This window comes from Opisthocomus hoazin, chromosome 1 (genome assembly GCF_030867145.1).
Source record: "Opisthocomus hoazin isolate bOpiHoa1 chromosome 1, bOpiHoa1.hap1, whole genome shotgun sequence".
Taxonomy (NCBI): Eukaryota; Metazoa; Chordata; class Aves; order Opisthocomiformes; family Opisthocomidae; genus Opisthocomus; species Opisthocomus hoazin.
The window spans coordinates 7,892,137-7,919,982 of record NC_134414.1 but is presented as its reverse complement, the minus strand read 5'-3'; positions in this window follow the sequence as shown (position 1 = coordinate 7,919,982).

The window sequence follows — 27,846 nt, the reverse complement described above, 5'->3', positions numbered from 1 at the left end:
TCCCATCTTCTGGCTTAGTTGAAACATGTATTTTAGAAAGACTTGTCTCAGAGATTTGCAGTGATAGGCAGTCTGCCTTATCTCCAGAGAAGTTATTCTAATGACTAATTGCCCTAACTGTACAAAAAAAAAGAAAAGAAAAAGTTATGCAAAATGTCCAGAGACAATTAATCCAGCTTTAGAGTCCAGTCATTAGATCTTGTTGTTTCTTGATCTTTTAGATTGTGATAATAAATCTTTCACCCATGTAAGCAACTGCACTTGCAAAGAAAATGACAAACTCGGGGGCTTAGATATATTGTCTACAGATGTGTGTTAAGCAATAAAAAGAAGATTTAAGGTGAGGAAAAAATAAATAATAAATTGTTGATCTGTTTGTGGAAAATGCATTTTCCCCATAAGAGTATTTAAAAGCGTGAATAAATTGCTCATCATAAATAGTTGGAGAAGGTTGACTAATGGCCCAAATTTTGTCTGGCAATTCTATTTCATCCCTCCTCTTGAAACACATTGCTTCAAAACTTGGGGAACTGTTGTTTGGTTGTTTTTTTTTTTCCTTTCCGGATATAATTTGATTCAGAGATGACTTCCTAAGGAAAGTGGTTTTGCTCTGAGAAGAATTTGTGAAAAAGAAAAAGAAGTCAAATGTTAATTTCTGTTCACTTAAACTAATGACATGAATGAGTAGTAAATTTGAACAGAAAGTAATTCATAAGTACAGCAGGAGTCTGATTTTCTGTCACCATGGAATGTAATTAAAATGGAGCTTCCATAGATATAAATTTGGAGTAATCAGAATTTTACAGCTGTTACTCTATCCTTTTCTGAGTGGTTTCAGAGCTGGGGGGTCTAGCTTCTTCCAAGGCAACTATTTCTTGACTAAAACAAGCTGCCCAAGCAGTGACCATTTCAATTCAATTACAAGCTATACAAAAAAAATATCATTTACCTTGAGATGGATCGTAAAGGTAAGTCTTCTCTGCAATAAATGGGGTTAGTGTGTGCAGAGAGTGTTTCCTCGTGGTATACAGTTTCATAGTTTGCTCTGGCTCTATAGAGCCCCTTGTATTTTGGCAAACAGCAGAGCTGTCAGACTCCGAACTCCCTGCCAGCATCCTGCGCGCAGTCTGCCAAAAGGCAAATGATAGCTTGAAGACCAACACAGAGCTGATCCAACTTCATGATTCCTTTGAGCAGGAGGGAAGGGTGCTTTGGGTTCTTATTTGTAATAGCTCAAACACATGCCCTAAAGCCCTGGGTGGAAACATAAATATGTGCTCCACTAATCAGAATGGTCAATATTGTTATGAGCTTCCTTCCTTTTGTGTGCTGGGCAAAAAGGACAATGGTGGGCACCCTGTCCTTAAGAGCCAACAAACATTAAAATATGAACAACAAGCAGAAAACAAACCCATGAGGAACTCAGGGAGAGGATGAGGATTGCTGGAGAGGCTGGCGTTACAAAAGGTATCGAGATCTTTCACAGAGCATAGAATACACAGCTCTTGGGCTATAATTAGATTAGGAGTCTTTGGTTTAGATATATCTGCAATTAGTTATTAACAATCCTTAGATAAAGCAACATTAATGTGATCCCATCACGTCTGCCACCTTTCACCAGACCATGAGATTAGCCTGAGACAAAACACTTGGAAAGAGCCTTTGATGAAAGCATGTTACAAAAACTCTTAATGGGTGGGATTTAAACCCAATGGATGGTAAGCCTTTATTAACAGCTCACCTGTAAATCCCGATAATTTTCCTTTCTGTGAGTTTGCAGTAAAATATTTGCACATCCTTATTATATATTTTGAAGAAATAGCTTATAACTGTGGTTAAAATGCAGCATTAAAGCAGTTAAACAGCCTTCTTATTAGCATTAGAACTATAGTCAAAACACATTATACTTGGCTAATAAATTTATTTTTTATGTAATAGAAATGCCATCAAAGCATAGTTAATCTGAATTGAATTAGATTATAATTGGAGCTCTTGTGCACAAGGAATGAAAATGATTCTTTATTGTTGCAGTCTGACAATGCAGCATTTGTTACTCCCTCCTCACTACCCTTCGAAGTGGCAGCTGTAATATTAGCGTGCGCATCTCGTAAGCCGTGCATATCACATTGCTATGTCTCTGAGCATGGAGTTTCGCAGTAAGACAGAGAGAAATGTATTGCTGTGGATGTAATTCATTACCTTTTCGCCCTGTTCATTCAGAGGCGCATGTACTTCAGAAACAGTCTTGTGCAAAAGCACCCTCACTTTTTGTCTGCACTTCTGGCTACATACATTAGTGTGGGTGGTATGAATGTGAGTTCCCAGGACCCAGAAGAAAATCTCAGATCCTCTTTTACAGCATTAAAGGCTAAGTGGTAAATATGCACCCCGGCGCTTAACCTTACTCACCAGACTTATTGACTGCTCACCCAAATCGCTGAAGTAATTTTGCCAAGACTTTACATGTGCAACTTACCTCTCTAGTGAACGCAGCATGATAAAGGGATGCTCATGTCATGGAGTTTTTGATGTCTTCTCATGATCTGCAGGGCACCAGGGAAGGATCCATACACTATTGTAGTGTGCACAGGTTCACCCTTACACTGCCTAACTAGGAGACTCACTGCAAAGAGGTGATGGAGTGAGGGTGGGAAGTGCAGAGCCCTGATAACGAGGTTCATTTTGCCTAAGAGCACGTGTGTATGGTGAGGACAGGTATGTCCCCACTACGGGAGGAGAACTGGTGGCAGCAGCAAGAGGAAATCCAAAGCAAATTGGGTAGATGTCCCCATTCAGGACACTATCACACTAATCACCATGGTACCTAGGCACGTAGTCAAGGAAACAGTGTTAGGACCTTTCTAGCAACAACTATATTTAGTGACACTTACACTGTCACTAATACAACTCTTCTCCTGGTGTGGGTATGAGGTCTGGAAAGGAAGAAGAGGAAAGCAGCAAAGAGTGATTCTCTTTTTTCCTGCTTTCTTTCTTGTTTCCCTATGCTAAACCAAAACAAATGAGCAAAATGCACTTTACCCACTCATAAAACCAATTGGTGCTGTAAACAAAAAGAAAGCAGGATATTAATAAAGTATAACTCAGCTGAGAGCAAAGTGAACATCCCCCGTAAGTCTATCTCATTTCTATGTTGTCTATTCCAAATTTACAATGTGGCAATTTCTAGTCGCTTATAAACCATTAAAATTTGCGGCACAGTAAGCAGCTAATGTAATTTTGCCTGCAAGTGGTATCATATCTTGGATCCACAGGGAGATGAGCATACTCATGTCTTATCATTGCCTTCTGTGGTAGGTAGAAGTGCCCAGTGCTATTTGGCTTAGGCCCAGTGTGAGTTAGTCGAAGTTCATTACTGACAACCTGGGGCTCAGTTCCACTTCTCTGCAAGTTCTCATTTAGCTTGAATCATCACAGTATCAGAGCATCTTCCAAAAACATGTTAAGCAATCACATTAGTACCCAGCACATCTGGTTTTATCTCTATTTTCTCTTTTTCTCTGCAAGAGTAGCACATGGCAAAGAGGCATTTTACTCAGAAAGATGACAATGCTACCAAAAACCAGAATACTTTCCAAGCCAGCCTGGCAGAATGCTGCTAATGCTTCAAAGTCAAACACTGAGAAACATAGAAAATCCAAAATGAAGCTTGCCTGTGACATATTTATTGTCTCTTTTATGTAGCATTCGTTAAATACAGTGGTTTTCTTGGTAGAAAATTTTTTTCTGACTTCTGATTTCATGCAGTACCATAACTGGAGAGTGCTTAGCTGTTTTTATCTTTTTTATTTTAATTTATAGAATCACAGAATCATAGAATCATAGAAAGTTTTGGGTTGGAAGGGACCCCTAGAGGTCATCTAGTCCAACCTCCCCGCAGCGAGCAGGGACACCGCTAACTAGATCAGGTTGCTCAGAGCCCTGTCCAACCTGGTCTTGAATGTTTCCAGGGGTGGGGCCTCCACTACCTCTCTGGGCAACCCATTCCAGTGTTTCACCACCCTCAATGTAAAGAATTTCTTCCTTATATCTAGCCTAAACCTACCCTGTTTTAGTTTAAAACCATTACCCCTCGTCCTGTCACTGCTGTCTCTACTAAAAAGATTGTCCCCATCTTTCCTATAGGCTCCCTTTAAGTACTGAAAGGCTGCAATCAGGTCTCCCCACAGCCTTCTCTTCTCCAGGCTGAACAAGCCCAGCTCTCTCAGCCTGTCCTCACAGGAGAGGTGCTCCAGCCCTCGGATCATTTTTGTAGCCCTCCTTTGGACCTGCTCCAACAGTTCCATGTCCTTCTTGTGTTGAGGGCTCCAGAGCTGAACGCAGTACTCCAGGTGAGGTCTCACCAGAGCAGAGTAGAGGGGCAGAATCACCTCTCTCGACCTGCTGGCCACGCTTCTCCTGATGCAGCCCAGGACACGGTTGGCCCTCTGGGCTGCCAGCGCACATTGCCGGCTCATGTCCAGCCTTTCGTCTATCAGTACCCCCAAGTCCCTCTCGGCAGGGCTGCTCTCAATCCTTTCATCCCCCAGCCTGTATTGATAGCGGGGATTACCCCGACCCAGGTGTAGGACCTTGCACTTGGCCTTGTTGAACCTCATGAGGTTCACACAGGCGTACCTCTCCAGCTTGTCCAGGTCCCTCTGGATGGCATCCCATCCTTCTGGTGTCTCGACCGTACCACTCAGCTTGGTGTCATCTGCAGACTTGATGAGGGTACACTCGATGTCGCTGTCCATGTTATTGATGAATATATTGAACAGTACTGGTCCCAGTACGGACCCCTGAGGGACTCCACTCGTCACTGGTCTCCATCTGGACATTGAGTCGTTGACCACTACCCTTTGGCTGCGACCATCCAACCAATTCCTTATCCACCAAACGGTCCGCCCATCAAATCCATGGCTCTCCAATTTAGAGAGAAGGATGTTGTGGGGGACCGTGTCAAAGGCTTTACAAAAATCCAGATAGATGACATGCATAGGTTTTCCCTTGTCCACCCTTGTTGTTACACCATCATAGAAAGCCACTAGATTGGTGAGGCAGGACTTGCCCTTGGTGAAGCGATGCTGGCTCCTCGGTGGCGGCGAGCGTCGGGGGGGGCTGCGCCGCTCCTAACTCGGCGTCGGGCCCCCGCGCCATGGGGAGGACCCGCGGCGGGTGGCGGGCCTGAGGCGGCGGAGGCGACAGGCGCTGAGTGCGCGGCACTGCCAAGGAGGCCCCGCCGCGGGGGCCGTGACCTGCGCCGCCTGGGTGCTGCGGTGGGTCCGGCAGCATCTGGGTTTTGACCCACCACATCAAAGTGATACAAGAACTATTTATATAGCAAATCGTTTTCCCCAGCATGACCATTACGTTCCTCAGAAGTTTGCGGACAACAGAATCATATCGTCCAAGTACACAGTGTGGAATTTTGTTCCAAAAAACTTATTTGAGCAGTTCAGAAGAGTAGCCAACTTTTATTTTCTGATTATATTTTTGGTTCAGCTCATGATAGATACCCCTACCAGTCCCATTACCAGTGGATTGCCATTATTCTTTGTCATAACTGTGACAGCCATAAAACAGGGTTATATATGTATAAGTAATTATAACAAACATATTATACATATATATATAATTTTCTCCTTTTGGTGGTTTATTGACTTGAATCAAAGAAATTAATTTGCTTATGTTCTTTACTGAGGTGTTCAGCAGTTTTTTCCCATTCTCCTTGAGTAAAGTTATTAACTGACATTTATACCTTTCTGTAAGTTAGGGGAGAGGTGTTAGCTCCCATTTTCCTTTCCAGTGCCTGGTGTCTCAAGGTGTAATGCCATATAATATGTCCCAGATTCACCCTAACTACCTTTTCCAGTCCCTGTTTGCTCTTCCCATCACCAATTCCAGACCTTTTAGAGCTTTCTACTTCCTTCTGGTTTGTCTTTTTCCCTATTCTGTATTTCAGCCTTACAGCTTCAATGGCGGCATGGGGTAAAGATTCACATTGTTCCTCACCTCAGCCTGGAGTAACTGACAAAAAACATTACAACAGAAATCCTCTAGACTTGTTTTGAAAATACTTAGCCCTTTTGCCCCAACACAGTGTTGAAAATCTAGTCAGTGCTAGGATCTGTGAAAGGACACCTGATTTCAGCAGGGGGGTTGTACTAGTTGACCCACAGAGATCCCTTCCAACCCCTAACATTCTGTGATTCTGTGAAAGGACCCAGTTGGCAGAGGTAAATCAGTAGATTGTTTTGAGCAGGATGTACTTTGTTATAAACTACAGTGATATGCAGAGACCAGTAGCACTGGAGCTGAATATCTGCCAGAAGGTGCTGGATGCCTTGGACTACTGCTCTTGATTTCAGTTAACACAGGATTAAACTCTGAATGTCTTCAGCTCCCATGGACATATGTGAGAAGTGAATTTGCTCAGCATCTTGCAGGCTCCCGTCATAGAGAATCCATTTCCAAATGCTGTATGTTATTTTCTAGAAATGATTTTACAGTGTGTTTAAACACCTCTATTAAATTATTTTCTTCCCAAGAAAGTATTTACTTCTCCTTCAGTGGCTGGAATTGATTGCCAAACCAGTTTTGTTTTGTTTGGTTTTGTTTTGTTTTGTTTTGTTTTGTTTTATTTTCTTAGCAGCTTAACCTACAGAGGAATAAAAACTGGGAATGACAATAAAAATAAGATTAAAACAAGGGCCAAATCTTCCTTTTCCTGGTAAGGGCAAAAAAAGTTACATGGATTTTAACCAAAGCAGAATGGGTCTATGGAAAACTACACCACACAAATCCTACCTCCATCTTGTTCATACATCCACAAGCTACGTAGCTGCCCGAAGCAAGAGGATGGCTTGAAAACTCATGAAGGCAAATGCTCCACACTCTACCTTCCCATTCCCAGCAGTTGTCCTGTGTTTGCACTTCTCACTGTGGGGTTGCAAACTACTCAGCTAGAAAGTCAGTGCTGACAGAAATAGCTGAAATATACTCAAAAAACTGAAAAGTTCGATTAGATCTCTAAAGTGTATTTCAAAGTCCTTCCTACTGTTGCAAATAGTTGGAGTGAAAGAGTCTTGAGAAAAATTGAGGTGGCCACACTAGATAGTACGGGAAGAAAGGTGCACCAGCTCCAGTGCTGGCAAGAAACATGCAGAACTTCGTATTGTACTTTTGCTTTGCTCCTCATACCTAAATTCACTTTTGCCTGATTTCTGGTCCTATAAGAGAGAGTTAGACATTGCTGCTGGGGCTTGCTGAACACTAGTTTGGTCTTAGTCACAACCATGAACTAAGTCTGTGGCTGGGAGAAGCTTTGGCAGGAAACTTCACCTCAGCTGTTGTCCTGCCTCTGGATTCTCCTGCAGCTTGGAGCTCATCCAACCAATGCTTCTTCTGAAGTACTTTTGAGCTCCTATTGGATGTGGGTCAGATAGAGCTGGTCAAGTGGTAGCAGCCCTTCACCTGCAGCCATGCAGAGCTGCAGTAAGAAGGATGCAGAGATGGAGTCGTGCAGTGGGTATCAGTAAAACAAGTCTCATACATCTCTTTGATAAGCTAGTGGGTGTGGGAAGGTCTGGGAAATCTCAAATCTCTTTGTGGCCTTCACTTTTCAGTGTCTCCATTTAACTGCCCCCACACACTACTACTGTCTGTCTTGTTTAATTTAGAGCGTAAATTCTTCAGGGCAGAAACTGTCTCTCACTGTGTTTGTGTGGTGAGGCCCTGATACTCATTGGCAGCTCTGTGCACATTACAAATCTATTTTAATATAACCCTAATTGAAAATTCTGTATCTCTGAGCCTTGGGGGATGTGGGGCTGTATTCAGGAAATCAGAAGCTCTGAAAAAATGCTGAAAGGTCATTGCAGACTATGTACAGAATATGAACTGTGAATGTGGAGCTAATGGCTGAGAGACAAGGCTAATTTTGCTCTTGATCAGATGCAGGCAAGTTGAACACGGGACAATGGAGGCATCGCTAACCATGTATTAGGATACCGAGGGAAGCTGAGGCTGACATGTGTCTCCATTTCTCAAGTCCATTCTTCCGAAAACTTGTTGACAAAATACAAAGCATTTCAGAAAGAGACAAAAGATTATTTAAAGGTGAGAAATCTCACCAAACTTCAGTAATTTAAATGAGGCATCCAAATGAAGGTCATAGTTGCCCTAGAATAGTTAAATAGTTACTGGAGAGAGGCAGAGACCTTCAGGGGATATTCACGTTTGAGGTTAGTTAAAGTGCATTCTGAAGAAGCCGCCACTGATTACAGAGGGGTGCTCAGGCAAGTAGGGACAGGTTCTTGGCTGAGTTTGGTACCATCAATCTTCCCACCCCAAGAAAGAATAATTTTGACACTGAGTGTATTTAGCTTATTGGAAAGAAGGTGAAGAGGAGACTTGCTGACACTGTGTAAGTACCTACACAGGAAGACAGTTTTCAACAGGATAGGGTTCTTTCATCTCTCAGACAAAGGTGTAACAAGATCCAGTGACTGGAAGTCGAAGCCAGACAGATTCAAACTAAAGATAAGGTGCAAATTTTAGCAGCAAGAGTAATGAACCTTGGGAACAATTTACAATGGAAGTGTTAGATTTTCCATGACTTGAAGGCTCTAAATCAAGATGTGATGTCTCTCTAAAAGGTATGCTGTAGCTTAGCCATTAGTTATGAAGCTACAGAAATTGCTAGGTGATATGTAGAAGGTTACGTCAGATCATCATAAAAGCACTGTCTAGTGATAAAATGCACCAATCTAAATTATGATACTAAATATTCCATCATAACAATTTGATTTTGCATATAACGCACCAGCTCAGTGTTAGTTAAAATTGGCTGCACTTTAGGGCCTGATCGAAGTGGACAAAGTACACGACTTCCTCAGCACCCCAACAACAGGCATGTATTCATCCCTCCCTACAGACTGTCTACAGCTTGATCCATCATCTCCCAAATTCATCATTTCTCAGTGTAAAGGCTGTAATATTTGCTCATTCATATATATATATCTATCTACACATATATACATCAAGGGCGCCTTATGGAATTTGTTAAGAACCACATTTAGGCTTCTGAGAAAGAGTTTCAGAATCAAGGTCCCCCGGGTCTGAAAGAATTGCCCATTTCCCAGAGATACTGTAATTTTTCTGGACTGCACTCTCCACTCTTGATGGAGTGTGTGAGGGCAAACAGCTTAGAGAGCTGGAGTTAGTGAAACACTAAAGGTGAGGAACACGATTTCCTGAGGTTTTTTCAGCTGATATAGCTAAAGGAGAAGCGTAATCACAGGAATTACTTACAATATTTCCCACTCCTCCACTGCTGCAAGATCAATAGATATAGATAGTTTTCATTGCCCAGGTGGCTGCAGATGAACCTGAAGTGTCTGCTGGAGTTGAGGTAAGTTGGTGTTTGCTCTAGAGGGTACTTGTTCTGAGTGGATGGCATGGCATGCTGTCGGCACTGAAGCTATCAAAGCACAATTGTCTGTGATATAGGGGATTAAATTTTATTTTGCTATGCATGCAAGATACCTGTCAATCATATGTGCCTGAAAGGTGTGCAAAGTATTCAGATAGGAGGAAGCCACAGACAGCTACGAAATGAGAACAAGATATCAAGTGCCAGGATACCCTGAATATTCATAACTGCAGTTTTGCGTTTGGTGTTGTTTTCTAAGAAAATGATGAATTTGAGGAAAACTGAGCAAATAATTGCTGTCTGTGACAGCTGCAATTAATGTGCTAATAAGGTAAGGTTTCTGAAGCCCGTCTTTTCCAGTAACTAAGAAATTTCAGATATCTACCTCACTACTGCATGTTGTCAATGATCATTCTGTAGGAAAAACAATTATTTGGGGAGCATGAATACTTTAAAAGTGAAAACTCAACAACAAAGAAAAGTTTCCTGGCAATGTCTGTCATTAATCCAGAAAGATGTTATGGCAGACAGGAAGGAAGTTTTTGTGGCCGATTCATTAAGCTGTAGACCAGGAGATGTGGGCTTCATCACAGCTTCTTAAGCATATCTTACTGATCTTGTTGAGACAACACAACCTCTTATTGTCTCCAGTTCGGGTGCATAGCACTAGCTCTCCACTAACCTTTTTTGACACCTTTATATTTTAACTTCTGTTGCACTGCCCATCATTCGTATGAGATTGTATAGTACCCAGTCCCAGAGAGCCTCAAGGTATGTTACACATCATATTTATGAAAAATTATAGGAAAGAGTACTACCATCAATGCAAATGAAAGCTTAATCACTCCAACCAGCAGAAAAATGTGCTTGGGTTTGCACTCCTGGAAGGGAAGGAACATCTCTCCAAGGAAAGAGTGAAAACAATTAGCAGTCACTATCATTTTCATCCCTAAATCACAAAAGTACTTCCGGAAGGCTGATAAGTACCATTAACCCCATTTTACAGATGGGTGGGAAACAGCATCATGGAGCAGCAAAGTGAGTTGCTCAAGGCCATGCAGTAACTCCGCAGAACGTATGCAAATGGAAACCAGGTCTCCTGATGCCAAGCCTTATTCCTTGGCCCACACAGCTTCTAGACAGGAGACCTGACCTAATTCCAACATCCATGAATGCAGCATCCTCCTTTGCAACAAGCCCAAGCAGGTATATGGAATGAATGAATGAGCCTGCTTCTCCAGTGCTCACCATTCCTGTGCAATAATTGCTCTACAGACATTTTTGTGAGCTTGATAAATGTTTTATTTACATGGAAATGTCTCGACTAACACCCACAGTAAACACGAGGTGGTAGTCAAAACGTTACTACATCTATTATCACAGAGAGTGGGCTGAGAGATATGCCTGCGTCTGCTGTGAGCAGGTCTTATTTTATTAGCACTGTGGTACTTCACTATTTGTAAGGGAGATGAGCCATCCACATTCACATGATGGTGACCATGATTTAAGGGCTCCCACCCCCTGAGGCTGCTTATTTCTCTACTGTATATTTGAAACCATTTTTAAATGACATTTGCAATTAGGAGTCTAAGGAGGATGCTTATCTGTATGGATGGTGCATAGTAAATCAGATATCTGGGTCTGACAGTGGTTTGGGAGGTGTTGCAAGTACCTGGTGTGCAGGTCCCTCATGCAGCCTTTGCTTTGCAGGAGACATGTTATGACCATTACAATGGTGGGCAGGGAGCCAAGAGGGTGTTTCTGCTTCTGGCTTTGCTACCATGTCTGCATGACTCATGTAAGGTTGGGTCCATCCTGCTTAATTTCAGGTGTTTCACTGAGCAGCCTGATGTTAGAGTCTCAGGGGTCTTCCCTAGCTGATAGATCAGTAAGATGTCAATCTGCCATTGGAACTGCCTGTCTATATTGACTGACAAAAAAAGCCTTTAGACTCATAGTTAGTCTGTTCCTCGCAACTAATTGCTGTTGTGCAATTCCGGTCTGCAATGCTGTATTTTTTGACTGCATAGCGTACTATTACTAGGTGTCTGTCATTAAATGTAAGGATCCTCAGCCTCAAAGTTTCCCAGACTGAATACTCACAAACTGAGATTATTGGATTTTTATTTCTTTGGTAATTCCTCTGTGTTTTGCATATGTAAAATGGGTATAATGGCATTCTATCCAATTCTGTGGAGACCTGCAGCACAGAGGAACTGAAGTTTGCATTACTGACACATTTATTCTAACTCAGATTTTATAGTTTGATTCATATTAACGGCATTTCTGTAGGATAGCAGTGGGCCCAGTAGTAGCTTATTTAATAACAACCAGTACCACATGCTCCAGGACACCAAAGGACATTTAAGGTGTTTAGGATTAAAGGCATCATGGTTTCTTGCATTGGAGAATATCAGCAAGATAAAACATGGATGCATAGAAAACTGCTGTCAAAATGCAAGACCATGATGGATGGAAAGTGCTGTGGAAATGCTAAGTAAAACATAATCATTTGTTATTACAGCTGCAGTGCAATGTGACCATTTTTTATAGCTGAACATGTCATCTTTTTTCTTCTTTTGTCTCATTGCAACTTTTAGCAAGCTATAGCTGATCTGCTGGCTGTCTATCTCTATGCCTGACTGTGTACATGCATAAGGACAGGTACTGATTTGCATGAAAGAAAGCAAAGGAAGTCTTTTATATTCAATGCAGGAAATATAAGGAGTGGCTGCTTTGTCAGCAGTCTGCAGTCCTTTGGAATTTGACTATTCAAGACAATTTATAAAAATATTCTCCAAGACAAAAAAAAAAAAGCTATTTCTGAATAAAGTAATATTGAGTGTTGTGGTAGCCTGGGGTGGGACAAGATGTGGGGATGGTATAATATGATTTGCAAAAATTCTGTATTAATGAAGAATCATCTATATGACTCATTCCTAGTCTGTCTGATTTTTTTATGTGGGTTTTTTTTTACCACTGACTAATACCTATCCCTCTCACTCATTCTCATTTTAGCATTATTAACACACCCAGTAGCTGTGCTGCTATTTCACGTAAAATATCTTCCTTTGCAAAACTCAGGTGCTAAGAATGTTTTACTATTTTAATAATGTAATATTTGAGTACTGTTATTTACCTCTATGCCGATGTGTATGATCCCAGTATTTTGCTTACCAGTTATAAATGTGGGTGACATGGATGAACCTAAATTTGTCAGAAACAAGAGAGTGTAAACATAAAATGCCAAAGGGGAGATAAAAAGAAAACTACTGGGTCAATCTTCTGAACATTTTAAATGGTTGTACACTAATGTAAGTTGTATGGGGAACAAGCCAGAAGAACTGGGAATCTTAATACATAATTAGAATTATGTCTTAATTGGCTTAGCAGAGGTTTGCTAAGCTAATTCACATGACTGGAATATTGATGTAAAAAAGTATGGCTTGTTCAGAAAGGACAATGAAATAGAGAGAAGATATGGTTTATAGATCAAGAGCATATAACTGACTCTGAAAGTCAGAATTCAGCGTGAGATGGACTTATCAAAACAGTCTTGCTGAAATAGAAAGGCAGCCAACAGAGAGGTGGGATGGAATCATAGTGAACATCAACGCAGGCAAGTGAGACAAATGTCTTGAACAGGTATTGGACTATTTCAAGCCCCAGGGGATGTTGTCTGTGGGGTACATTGACACCAGAAGTCAGCCAGGATGTAAACAGAGCAGGAATAGCGTGGGAGCAGCCTTTTATGCCCAAAAATTGGGATGGCTGACATGAGAAAAAGGTCTTGTAGATTCTCTTATGACCAATAGATATGAATTGGTTGAGAAAATAAAAGAGGAAAAAACTGAGAAGAGGGTCAATACACTTATTCCTAGGAAGATAAGTGAGAGCGAACCAGAAAGTAAGAAGCAAAGAGGATTTAAGAAAGGAGACATCAATATATTCATCTAATTAGTAGAGATCTCATGGGAAGAAAATCTAGGGGGAAAAAGTTTCAAAAAGCAGAGACAACTCTGGGGCTTGAACTGTAATGTGGAAGGTGTAGGAATGGCATGCACATAAGAGCATGTCTGATGCATGACAATCTCCAGTCTGTGAAATTTAGGAAAAAATGATAAAGTGGAAGGTAGGTCAAATCAGTGGGAAATAATATAAACGCAAGCACATAGGGGCAAAATCAGACAGGACAAAATGTTATGCAAAGGATTTACAGCAATATAAAAGCATATTGAGTAGGTGCATTAGTAATAAGAAGAAGAGGAAGGAAAGAGCATGAAGAAATAACCCAGCAAAACATGTTTATTTTTAACTTGAATCAGTTAATTTGTTCACCATGCGGTCCTGCAAACTGTCGTACTGGCACAAACGAGTGGAAATGCAAGGGAAAGAGGGATTGCAAAGGGAAAGGAGGAGGAGGGGCTTGGGCCTGCCTATAGCAGTTCTGTCACTAAAAGAAGCATAAGTGCAGGACCATTATTTAATGGACAAAGAAAGAAAATAACTGATGATGGGGCTGAAACATTTAATGCCTTTTTCGTTCAGTCTTCCCAAGAAAGATTAACTGCAATTTGATGAGTAGCAAAATTTATACCAGGGTTGAAGGAGTGAGAACCATCAGTGAAACAAGGAAGAAGAAGAAGTTGTACAGAAGTAAAAAATTGTTTGGTCCAGTTAGATGTTTTCAGATCGGCAAAGTCTGATATAGTTCCTTGTAGAATATCTAAGAAATAAACAGAAGTGTTCTGTTAATAACTGTCTTTGATAATTCTGAGACCACGATAAATTCCCAAGGTAAATCCTCTTCCTTGACTTTAATAAGGCTTTTGAAATGTTCTGAGACATCAACCTTTTAACAAAGTTAGGCTTAGACAAAACTGCAGTAGAAGTGGATGTGCTAGAAGAATTGTATGTTGGTGAAAAGAGATTCCACATGAGAACTGGCATGGTCAAGTCTTGATCTGATTCTGTTGAATATTTCATCAATGACTGGGAGGATGGAATAAATCCCACTTCCTAGTACTGCATTCTTGCCAAGCAAGTAGAGCTAGTAAACATGTAGAAAAAAATTATAGATACGTAGAATTCAAACTGATCTTCGTAGATACTCTGAAAGAAGAAAGCCAAGTGTGAAGAGCCCACCGGGCAGCAATCGGCTGCACTATTACAGGGAACAGTTCTGCCTGTCTGTGTCTGAAGATCACAGGAAGTTTGGACCTAAACTTGCAACAATACACTACAGCGAAAAAGTAGCATATTGGGATGTGTAACCAGATAGATGAGCACGTCAGATGCATTAATTACTCCCAAATAATACCTTAGACGAGGTACTATGGCCAGTTCGGCACACCACACACTTGTATGAGCAGCAAAGAATGGAAATCAAAAAGATCAGAGATCACAAAAAAATGTCTATGGAAGAAAAGTTGAAGAAGTGGGATTTCTTCAGCCAAGATAAGTGACAGCTGAGGGACAGTTTTACAGTTCATGGTATGAAAATATTGCTGTGAAAAATGACATGAATACTTACTGTACATGATCACAATAGACCATACAAGAAAACAAATATCCAGATGAAAAGATCTAGTATAAGAGAACAACCAAGTGTAGATAAACTCTGGGCAATTTTCCTAAAGAGGTAAAGTATGCTTCTAAGAACAGGTGAAGTAAACATCTGTGTGGAATGGCATAGGCATGACTCAAACAGGGAATGGATTAAATGGCATCTCAAGGACCCTTCTACTTCACCCGTATATCATAACTTAATTTGTATCTTCTGAGCTTAGAAAAAAATTTCAACCCAATGCATGGAGTTCAAACAAATTGTGAAAGGTTACACACTGCGCTGTATTTTTCACTTTTTCAACTCCAAGCCCCTTTACAAAAAAAGACAAGTATTACTGGATATGGACAGAACATAGAAGTAGTACCCTCCCAAACAAGTAAAACTGGATTAAGTCTGGAGCAAAATACAAGTCCCTTAAATCCTCAGGTACCTGAAACCTCCACTGGTTCAGCCAGGATAAAAAATATCTCAGAATAATTGCTGGTTGGATTTATATCGGAGAGGAAAGGCTCATCTAATACATCCTGAGTCTGCAAAACTGACTAGGATCTGGATGGTATTTTCTGGTACATGCTGCTTTCGGGAGGATCCTTGAATAATATCCAAACCATCCTTCATAAGATATTTGGCAATTGTGGTCCTAAACATGACAAGAAGCCAAAAAATATCAGAAATGAAGATTTGTTTCCTTTTTCTTTTTTTTAACGACGTGGTGTACTCGGCTTATTTGAGCCAAATCACTTGATCTGTTCTTTAATCATAAAGTTTACCTATCCCTCTAAGTAGCAGGATAGGGTGGGGGTTTTGGAGGTGGAGGGGGAGGGACTGTAAAGGTGAATACCTCTGCACTGTACAACAGGAAAGCTGGGTTGAAGTCCAGAACTGTTTGAGCTAGACAGTAAGAGAGTCTCCTGGCAAATGCATTGTGGTGTGGAGACCTTTTTGCCAGAAAGCACAGATGTAACCATTCGCAGCATGTTAACAGGCAGGCATCCCCCATGCTACCTATCAGGAGAGCAACGGTGTGAATTCCACCTTCCTCAGGCCAGCCTGGCTTGCCACCACTTATGCAAAAGGCATAGTTGAAAGGCCATTGCCTCTGTGGGTCCATACACAATCTGCCTGTCCAGTCTGAAAAAGCCAAGACTTATTCAAGAATATTTATACCTGCAAGAATAACCACTGAGGATCTCACTACAGTCAAGGGATAAGGATGAACTGCTGAAAGTCAGGGGAGACTTATTTAAAGGCAATTACAGCTGGAAGGGCTGTATATTTCCTTGTGTGTATACCTGCCATATCTTTGTATATTTGTGTGTGCATGTGTGATAGCTCTCAACATGAGCGAAGGAGGAGGTGCTAGCAGAAAATGTCTATGAAGATACCTATATTCTTTAGAAGACTGGGGACAGAAAGACCTGGCAATGCGCAAAACAATCCATCTTCAAGGAATTTCTAGCCTTACATTTCCAAAAGCCTTCTGCAAAAGAAAAAAAGCTTGAGTCTGAGTTAATTTGCACCTATCTGACCCACTAAATGATTATGTTATTGGCCCTATTTAAAGCTCTGGTTTTGACATAGCTTTTGAGGAAGCAGAGTAACACACTGGTCCTGTGAGACACACAGAATCACAGAATCACAAAATGTTAGGGGTTGGAAGGGACCTCTGTGGGTCATCTAGTCCAACCCCCCTGCCAAAGCAGGGTCACCTACAGAAGGCTGCATAGGACCTTGTCCAGGCAGGTCTTGAATATCTCCAGAGAAGGAGAATCCACTGCCTCCCTGGGCAGCCTGTTCCAGTGCTCCGTCACCCTCAGAGAGAAGAAGCTCTTCCTCATGTTCAGACGGAACTTCCTCTGCCTCAGTTTGTGCCCGTTGCCCCTTGTCCTGTCGCTGGGCACCACTGAAAAGAGCTTGGCCCCATCCTCCTGACACCCACCCTTCAGATATTTATAAGCATTTATAAGGTCCCCTCGCAGCCTTCTCTTCTTCAGGCTGAACAAGCCCAGCTCCCTCAGCCTCTCCTCGTAGGGGAGATGTTCCAGTCCCCTCATCATCCTTGTAGCCCTCCGCTGGACTCTCTCCAGTAGCTTCTCATCTTTCTTGAAGTGGTGAGCCCAGAACTGGACACAGTACTCTAGACGAGGCCTCACCAGGGCAGTGTAGAGGAGAAGGAGAACCTCCCTTGTCCTGCTGGCCACACTCTTCTTGATGCACCCCGATCCCATTAGCTTTCTTGACAACCAGGGCACACTGCTGGCTCATGGTTAACCTGTCATCCACCAGGACACCCAGGTCCCTCTCCACAGAGCTGCTCTCCAGCAGGTCAGCCCCAAGCCTGTACTGGTGCAAGGGGTGTTCCTCCTCAGGTGCAGGACCCTGCACTTGTCCTTGCTGAACTTCATCAGATTCCTCTCTGCCCAACTTTCCAGCCTGTCCAGGTCATGCTGAATGGCAGCACAGCCTTCTGCTGTATCAGCCACTTCTCCCAGTTTGGTGTCATCAGCAAACTTGCTGAGGGTACATTCTAACTCTTCATCCAGGTCATTGATGAAGAAGTTAAACAAGACTGGGCCCAGTACTGACTCCTGGGGGAAACCACTAGTTACCGGCCTCCAACTAGACTCAGCGCCACTGATGACAGCCCTCTGAGTTCTGCCATTCAGCCAGTTCTCAATCCACCTCACTCCTGCAAATCCCAGAAGTCGGCTGCTTTCACAGCATGCTGTATGACTTCTGCTTTCTTCTGAAGTTTTGGCCTATGATTAAGTGGTTTAATTTTGCTTAGCAAAGTTCAATTTATGCTTTACAGGCACCATTAATATTTGAGTGTCTGCTTCTGTGGTGATGGATGCCATGTAGAGTTGGGTGGGTTTGGAAATGCTTTTCCTGTCCCCACAAAACTCTTCAGGATTTAAATAAATTTTTGCACTGGAGTCAAACCAAGCTCTCCTAAGAAGAGGGAGAAGAGAGCATGCACATGTTGTGCCTTTAGTAATGATTTGATTTTCAGAAAAGCCACTTTGGATATCAAGATCTTCCCGGGTCTCCTTGAGACGAGTCTCTCTCCCTCACCCACTGGTGCCCAAGCTCTTTAAGTGAATAAATACATGTTTATTGGAGCAAGGACTTCAGTGTGTGGATTTCTTATGTCTCGTACTAGTTTTTAACCACAGGACTAAAGAATTTGTCTCTTTTCTAGCCGAATTAATATTTCATTGTTTATACAGCTGCAAGAGGACCTCACTGGTCATCAAGTAGCCAGGTCTTTTGGGGTGAGTGACTTTCTGCTTCACAACCACACAACTTCAACAAGAAACCTTTTTTCTGACAAAAGTTTAGGCTGGAGCTTGAGTGGTTTTCATGATTGGCACCAGTTTCAACAAATTAATATTGTCACATGGGCATAAAAGGAGATTTCACCAAAAATTGCAGGCAAGCAGATGTGTTAACTAGCAGGTCCCATGAAAATCCATGGCAACCATGTCTGTGATAGAATCACAGAATCATAGAATCATAGGTTGGAAAAGACTTCTAAGATCATCAAGTCCAACTGTCAATCCAACATCGCCATGCCTACTAAACCATATCCTGAAGTGTCACATCTACACTTTTTTTGAACATCTGTAGTGAGTTATAATGTTATGATGAAGATTATCTGGAAGTACAATGAACATACACAAAGCTCCCAACAGCCAAATCTAGCTGCCTTGAGGCACTTGAGGACTGCTGTTCTAGAAAAACCTGAAGTGGATTGGATGTGGCAGTCTGCCGGTTCAGCCTCAGCCAGTTCTGTGAGCTAAATCCTGTTTAGAGAGGGGTAGAGCACTTGCTCTTTAATTGAGAAAATTGGTTAGGAGATTATCACATCTCATAAATGGCTATAATCCTCAAGTGGCAAGATGGTCAGGTGAAAAGACATTTTATTTTTAGTACATTGTTGCCATGCTCCAGTAATAAAATACAAAGTGCAGGAAGGCAGCAATTTTAAGGGGAGCTTTTGGAAAGGAGAACTGTGGGTTATTATTCATACTGTTACTAAATTCTTGTTCCTGTCCAAACCAATGTGATCTGAAATGTGGTGGGGTTGCTCATTATTTATCTATTTATTAACTTGTCATGGGATTCTCAAAGCTTTTCTTTCGCACAAAATGATTGACTTAGAACAGTTGACTGCAAAGTTTTGATTGAGTGTTTTGCATTGCATTAGCACCTAGAGACACCAGTTGAGACCAGGACCGTCTGTGCATACATGGCTACAGTGACAGGCAAGGCTTGTCTGATGAGCTAATGATTTATTTGCAAGAATATCTTTTGATACTACTTCTTAAGATGAGGAAACAGCTAACCTGATGTTACACAGAAAGTCACCATGATAGATAGAAAATGAATATAGGTTCCTGTAGCTAATTTATGAGATTATTATTTTTTTAGCTCTGATCCAACGATGAGCAGCAAAGCAGATAGATACAAAAGGAGAGATTAAATAATTCCTTTCCTTTCCTTTCCTCCTTTCCTTTTCCTTTCCTTTCCTTTCCTTTCCTTTTCCTTTCCTTTCCTTTCCTTTCCTTTCCTTTCCTTTCCTTTCCTTTCCTTTCCTTTCCTTTCCTTTCTTTCCTTTCCTTTCCTTTCCTTTCCTTTCCTTTCCTTTCCTTTCCTTTCCTTTCCTTTCCTTTCCTTTCCTTTTTCATTTTCTTTTCCTTCCTTTCACTTTCCTTTCCTTCTTTCCTTTCCTTTCCTTTCCTTTTTCCTTTTCTTTTTTCCTTTCCTTTCCTTTTCCTTTTCCTTTCCTTTCCTTTCCTTTTCCTTTCCTTTCCTTTCCTTTCCTTTCCTTTCCTTTCCTTTCCTCTTTCCTTTCCTTTTCCCTTTCCTTTCCTTTCCTTTCCTTTCCTTTCCTTTCCTTTCCTTTCCTTTCCTTTCCTTTCCTTTCCTTTCCTTTCCTTTCCTTTCCTTTCCTTTCCTTTCCTTCCTTTCCTTTCCTTTCCTTTCCTTTCCTTTCCCTTCCTCGCCTCGCTCCCCATCCTCTCCTCTCCTCTCCTCTCCTCTCCTCTCCTCTCCTCTCCTCTCCTCTCCTCTCCTCTCCTCTCCTCTCCTCTCCTCTCCTCTCCTCTCCTCTCCTCTCCTCTCCTCTCCTCTCCTCTCCTCTCCTCTCCTCTCCTCTCCTCTCCTCTCCTCTCCTCTCCTCTCCTCTCCTCCTCCTCTCCTCTCCTCCTCCCCTCCCCTCCCCTCTCCTCCCCTCTGCTCTCCTCTGTCTTTAAAAACACTGTCACATTTTTTTGCTGCTTCTTATTTCCAGTGGGCAAACCTACATTTGAAGAATGAAGAAAAGGCACATTCAAAACCTTTGTGGCTTATTAAAATGATCAGAGATGGTCCCAAGGCTATCTTTTCTCAGGACATGATAATAGGGAAAACCTAGCAGACAGAATCACAGAATCACAGAATCACAGAATAGTAGGGGTTGGAAGGGACCTCTGTGGGTCATCTAGTCCAACCCCCCCGCCGAAGCAGGGTCACCTACAGCAGGCTGCACAGGACCTTGTCCAGGCGGGTCTTGAATATCTCCAGAGAAGGAGACCACACAACCTCCCCGGGCAGCCTGCTCCAGTGCTCCGTCACCCTCAGAGAGAAGAAGTTCCTCCTCATGTTCAGACGGAACTTCCTGTGCCTCAGTTTGTGCCCATTACCCCTTGTCCTGTCACTGGGCACCACTGAAAAGAGCTTGGCCCCATCCTCCTGACACCCACCCTGCAGATATTTGTAGGCATTTATAAGGTCCCCTCGCAGCCTTCTCTTCTTCAGGCTGAACAAGCCCAGTTCCCTCAACCTCTCCTCGTAGTGGAGATGCTCCAGTCCCCTCACCATCCTTGTAGCCCTCCGCTGGACTCTCTCCAGTAGCTCTTCATCCTTCTTGAACTGGGGAGCCCAGAACTGGACACAGTACTCTAGACGAGGCCTCACCAGGGCAGTGTAGAGGGGAAAGAGAACCTCCCTTGTCCTGCTGGCCACACTCTTCTTGATGCACCCCAGGATCCCATTGGCCTTCTTGGCAGCCAGGGCACACTGCTGACTCATAGTTAACCTGTCGTCCACCAGGACACCCAGGTCCCTCTCCGCAGAGCTGCTCTCCAGCAGGTCCACCCCAAGCCTGTACTGGTGCATGAGGTTGTTCCTCCCCAGGTGCAGGACCCTGCACTTGCCCTTGTTGAACCTCATCAGGTTCCTCTCTGCCCAGCTCTCCAGCCTATCCAGGTCACGCTGAATGGCAGCACAGCCTTCTGGTGTATCTACCACACCTCCCAGTTTGGTATCGTCAGAAAACTTGCTGAGGGTACATTCTAACTCTTCATCCAGGTTGTTGATGAAGAAGTTAAACAAGACTGGGCCCAGTATTGACCCCTGAGGGACACCACTTGTCACCAGCCTCCAACTAGACTCAGCGCCGCTGATGACAACCCTCTGAGTTCTGCCATTCAGCTAGTTCTCTATCCACTTCACCGACCACTCATCCAGCCCACACTTCCTCAGCTTCCCCAGGAGGATATCATGGGAGACTGTGTCGAAAGCCTTGCTGAAGTCAAGGTAGATAACATCCACAGCTCTCCCTTCATCTACCCAGCCAGTCATGTCATCGTAGAAAGCTATCAGATTGGTCAGGCATGATTTCCCCTTGGTGAATCCATGCTGACTACTCCTGATAACCTTCTTTTCTTCCACTTGCTTGATGATGGCCTCCAGGATAAGCTGCTCCATCACCTTTCCTGGGATGGAGGTGAGGCTGACCGGCCTGTAGTTCCCTGGGTCCTCCTTCTTGCCCTTTTTGAAGATTGGAGTGACATTGGCCTTTCTCCAGTCCTCGGGCACCTCTCCTGTCCTCCAGGACCTCTCAAAGATGATGGAGAGTGGCTCAGCAATGACATCCGCCAGCTCCCTCAGCACTCGTGGGTGCATTCCATCGGGGCCCATGGATTTGTGGACATCCAGATCGCTTAAGCGATCCCTCACACAGTCCTCCTCGACCAAGGGAAAGTCGTCCTCTCTGTAGGCTTCTTCTCTTACCTCCGGGGCCTGGGATTCCTGAGGGCCAGTCTTAGCACTGAAGACTGAAGCAAAGAAGGCATTCAGTAGCTCTGCCTTCTCCGCATCCTCCGTCACCAGGACACCCGCCTCATTCAGCAGCGGCCCCACGTTGTCCCTAGCCTTCCTTTTGCTGCTGATGTAGTTGAAGAAGCCCTTCTTGTTGTTTTTGACATCCCTTGCCAGCTTCAATTCCAGGTGAGCCTTGGCCTTCCTCGTCGCATCCCTGCATGCTCTCACTACGTTTCTGTACTCTTCCCAAGTGGCCTGTCCCTCTTTCCACATGCCATGCACCTTTCTCTTCTGCCTGATCTCCGCTAGAAGCTCCTTGTTTAACCATGCAGGTCTCCTGCCTCCTTTGCTAAATTTCTTTCTCAGGGGGATGCATTGCTCCTGTGCATGGAAGAAGTGTTGAGAGCCCTGGCCCACGGGATTCCTCCCAGTAGCTCCTTGAAGAGGGCAAAGTCAGCCCTCCTGAGGTCCAGGGTTTTGATCCTGCTTATCGCCCTGCTTCCTCCACGCAGGATCCTGAACTCGACCATTTCATGGTCACTGCAGCCGAGTCTACCTCCGACCTTCACGTCCTCCACCAGTCCCTCCTTGTTTGTTAACACGAGGTCCAGCAGCACGCCTTTCCTTGTTGGTTCCTCCACCACTTGCATCAGAAAGTTATCATCAATGCTCTGCAGGAACCTCCTGGATTGCGCCTGCCTAGCTGTATGGTCTTCCCAGCTGATGTCAGGGTGGTTGAAGTCCCCCATGAGAACCAGAGCCTGTGACTGTGAGGCTGCTTGCAGCTGCCTGTAGAAGGCTTCATCAACCTCCTCCTCCTGGTCGGGTGGCCTGTAGTATACACCCACCGTAATGTCACCCGTGTGAGCCTGTCCCTTAATTCTAACCCACAAGCACTTGATTTGATTAAAATAATTAGACTCCTAAGTGTAAACATGTTTTTTATCATGAGGTGTAAGAAGGTCTAAGCACTGTGGTTTAAAATACCAATAGCTGTGCAAACCGCAGAGTCTTTCATGGGGTTCACTGAGTCCTTAATCCTACAAACTCCCAGGGGTCTGAGAGCCATTCAGTCTGGGAAAACAAAGCTGAGTCTGAAGGACAGCGATTTCACTGGTAAACATCTCTAACCTCTCTTTATGAGGTGTGTGAGGAGGTCACCAAACCAAATCAGGAGATAGAGACCGGGGGCTAGGGTCGTACCCAAGGAGTTTAAGGAGTTTTAAGATGGATGTTGTGAAGAAAATATGAAATAAATCCAGGGAAACTCAGCTGAGACCTAGGCCTTTCAGAACCAGTAATGCAACTCCAGGCGATGAGAATCATGGGATTATGGAAAAAGCCAAGGTATAAAATTTTTGCTGTTAACTTCACTGAGAGGTAGAATTGCATATTAGGGCTCCTAAGATTTATTCTCTTTTCATCCAGTCTCACGTCCCTTGGGGATGCCCTGCAGCAGGCAGCTGTCGTCTACCTCATGGAGAGGAAAGGGCTAACAGAGAAGGCTTGATAAGAGGTTCTGAATTTAAGAGGAGGTGGTACAAAGGCAGTGTCAGTAGCAAATCTAGTCATAGGAGAAAGCTGGGCACAGACAGTATCAATGCAAGAGGAGCCTCAAGGAAAGAAAGGACCTGCACCATGGGCCCGTGGCAGAATCTGAGAACAAGCTGCTGAGGACACACAAGAAAAATGTGAGGAGCAAAGGGCTCACAAGATGGGCATAAGGAGTAGAAAATTTAGCCTTCAGAAACCAGTGCCATCTGTGTCCCTTGTGCCTTTCTGCCCCTCTCCCCATACAGGGACTGTGGCTCAGGTGACAGTACCTGCTGCCTGTAAGAGGAATGAGTAAGAGGATCCAGTAAGTCAGGACATGCCAGCTATCCCAAAACTTTCTCCATGGCTTCCACTTTTATTCCTAGTCCTGCTTCATGGCAAAGTCACACCTTTACTAAAGACCCAATCAAATACAGTGGCTTTGAGTTTACAGTACAGGCCAGTTAAAAAAATATCTCTGGCCCTGCCACAGACTTGTTCTAGGACCTGGAGAAGTCTGATAACCTCCTCATGCCTCTGTTTATTATTATTAAGAAGAATAATATTTATCTCTCTGATGAGGTGATGTCATGAAATAGAAATCAGGAATATCTGACAAGTCTCCTGAGCTCCTCAGAGTACAAACTTCGAGACAGTCTAATTTTCACTCTGGGTTCCTGAAGCCTTACACAGTTGTTCTGTCTTGTCCATCTGTTTATCAATGCCCATACTAAAAACTGAAATTATTGTTGAATTAATGATATTGGAGAAGGGCTAGAAGTCTCCAGGAAAATGTAATGAGGTAGTGATAAGTTTCATGAATATTAATGGAAGAGTAGGAGGAAAAGACTGAAATTAATACCCTCCAAATATGGAAGGAATCCTCAGTTTAGGAAGGCTGTGATAGGACTTTTTTCTGCTCTCTCTGACACTACCCATTCAGCCTGTACATAGTGACCAACCAGTTATCACATGTATATTTTGGAACCAGCCACCGCATGCAGTGCCTTTTGCCAGCGGCTAATTGCTAGACTTAGAAAAGAGCCTGGAGGCACGGAGGATACCAAGGGGAAATTATTATCTACAGGATATCTGCAGGCTTTGGAAGTGCTAACTGAGATCAGAAGGAAATCAGGAAGTAAGGAAAAAACGGGCTGCTGCAGTGGAGGGGGCTGTAGATAAAGAAGAACAAACCCGTAGGTTTGCAGGCACTGTTAGTTCCCCTACTTGAAGAAATACTTGTTAATTATTATTAGAACATCTGTTTACTATTCTGAATGGCTGATTTCAAAAGAGTTTACAATCTGACAGGAAATGAAACAGAAATGCAAAACAATATTTTTGGGGACATCCAACATTTGCTTCTGAAAACACCCATTAGTAAGTGAAGCCTCAGAAAATCATTTCAGAAATGCATATTTAACTCAAAAGCCCAAAATATAGGAATAAAAACACCTTTATCTTTGATACTGACATTCAACAGACAACTTTGAAACCCTGTTATAGAATAAATCTGAGAAACACAATAGCTGCTAGCAGTTTTTCAAGAAATGAAGCCATTGTAGTTGTGGAATCAGGTACTGCTCCTGCTTTGACAAGGAAAGATTTGGGAATGTCAAATATTCTGCATGCTGCAATGCATATCACATGTTCAAGTAATGTTCAGTCAGTAAGGAAAGGTAATTGCCAGCAGCTTTCTAACTCTCTACCTCGCTATGTACCATGCCAAAAAAGATCAGCATTGATGTTATCTTCAAATAAGTCTACCTGTTCACTATTTTATGATAAGGGGATAAGAAGTGTTTGGCATAAAAGCAGAAGAGTAGAAGAGATAGAGCTAGATGGTGGTGGTGGTTGGACAGGAATGCTTAGTCTTCCTGAACATAAATCATAGAATCATAGAATCATAGAATCATAGAATGCTTTGGGTTGGAAGGGACTTTGAAGGCCATCTAGTCTAACTGACCTGCAGGGAGCAGGGACATTTTCAACTGGACCAAGTTGCTCAGTGCCCCGTCCAACCTGACCTGGAATGATTCCAGGGATGGGGTGTCCACTACCTCTCTGGGCAACCTGTGCCGGTGTTTCACCACCCTTATTGTAAACAATTTCTTCCTTCTATCCAGTCTAAATCTACCCTCTCTTAGTTTAAAACCATTGCTCCTTGTCCTATCACAACAAGCCCTGCTGAAAAGATTCTCCCCATCTGTCCTTTAGGCCCCCTTCAGGTACTGGAAGGCTGCTATAAGGTCTGCCCAGAGCCTTCTCCAGGCTGAACAACCCCAACTCTCTCAGCCTTTCCTCATAGGAGAGGTTCTCCAGCTCTCAGATCATTGCTGTGGCCTCCTCTGGACCCACTCCAAGAACTCCGTGTCCTACTTGTGCTGGGGGCTCCAGAGCTGGACATAGGACTCCCAGGCACGTCACACCAGAGTGGAGTAGAGGGGCAGAATCCCCTCCCTCGACCTGCTGGCCATGCTTCTCTTGATGCAGCCCAGGATATGGTTGGCTTTCTGGACTGCTAGCACACATTGGTGGCTCATGTCAAGCTCTTCATCCACCAGTACCCCCAAGCCCTTCTTGGCAGGGCTACTCTCAACCTTGTATTGATAAGCCCAACCCAGACGCAGGACCTTGCACTTGGCCTTGTTGAACCTCTTGAGGTTCACACAGGCCCATTTTTTAAGCTTGTCCAGGTCCTTTTGGATGGCATCCTATCCTTCTGGTGTGTCAATTGCAGCACTCAGCTTGGTTTCATCTGCAAACTTGCTGAGGGTGCACTTGATTGTCAACAACTTCCTTGTTGAAAATGTTAAACAGCACCAGTCCCAGGATGGACCCCCCAAGGGACACCACTTATCACCAGCATCCATTTGGACATCGAACTGTTGACCACTAGCCTCTGGCTGTGACATTCCAACCAGTTCCTTATCCACCGAACAGTCCACCCATCAAAATTCATATTTCCCCAGTTTAGAGAGAGGGATGTTGTGGGGGACTGCGTAGAAGACTTTACAGAAGTCCAGCTAGATCACATCCATAGCTCCTCCCTTGTCCACTGAGATAAATGATGTTTTATGTCCAAGATCAAAACTGGAAAAGGATTTTTTTGTGTGTATGGTCTCAGGTTTTTTTTTAATTATTATTACAAGAATGTATAATTGATTTCTTTATGTGTGTAATTGTCATGTACCCGATCTGGCAGAGAGGAAATGAGAAGTCAAAACAGCCAAACGAACTGAGGTACTAGGAAGTTTGCGATGAGGGTCAGATATCACAGGTTAAATTGAATTCGAATAATCTCAACATCTGTGAAAAAGTACTTCTATGCTTTGTTCAGACACATCACTATTCTAAATTCAGATGCAGGTGTAAGTCCAAGATAACTTTACCTTTTGTACATCTCTAAGTAAAGAAGAAGTGGAGGGAGAAAGACAGTAGTACAAATGCTATCTGTCCATCCTCGGTTTCTTTTCGTTATGTGAGGAAGCTGTCTTCCAAAACATGCATTTCGTGCTTGTTCAGCCTAATGTCATGTCATTGACTGCTACTCTTGTGGTGCGTAAGTGTTTATTCCTGGACAAAGGCCACTCCTAGTATTAGGAACTGGGGTTTGACCAAAACACTCTGCTTTTTTTTTAACTTTGTTCTTAATAAAGCAAATAAATCAACTTACCACCTATTGAAGAAGTGTATGTAAGTATAAGTTATTTTACAATGTGCAACAGACAGACTAGCAGATTCATAAATGCTGGTAACCTGCTTGTTTTCTATGAAGCAAGGTGCCTAGTCCATATAATTTCCAATGGCAAGAGTCAAGTAATAAGAGACAAGTGGCAGAGAAACAATGACTCTACTGCCTATGAGCAGGGGAAAAGGAAAGTTTTACGATTCAAATTCAACAGGAATAGGTGAAATATTTTTATGTCTTCAGTGTTGCAATACTTTGGAGACCTGGGTGACTTGCAAAGTTTTGGTATGATGGAACTGAAGGGAAACTAGAATTTACCTTGTAAGAGAAGTACTGTGTTCCGTTGCAAAAGAAGAAATGCTATTGTCCAGTCTGTGTCCTAAATCCTTTAAAGAGTCATAGAATGGTTTGGGTGAAGGGATCTTTAAAGAACATCTAGTTCCAACCCCCCTGCCATGGGCAGGAACACCTTCCACTAGACCAGGTTGCTCAAAGCCCTGCTCAACTTGCCTTTGAACACTTCCAGGGATG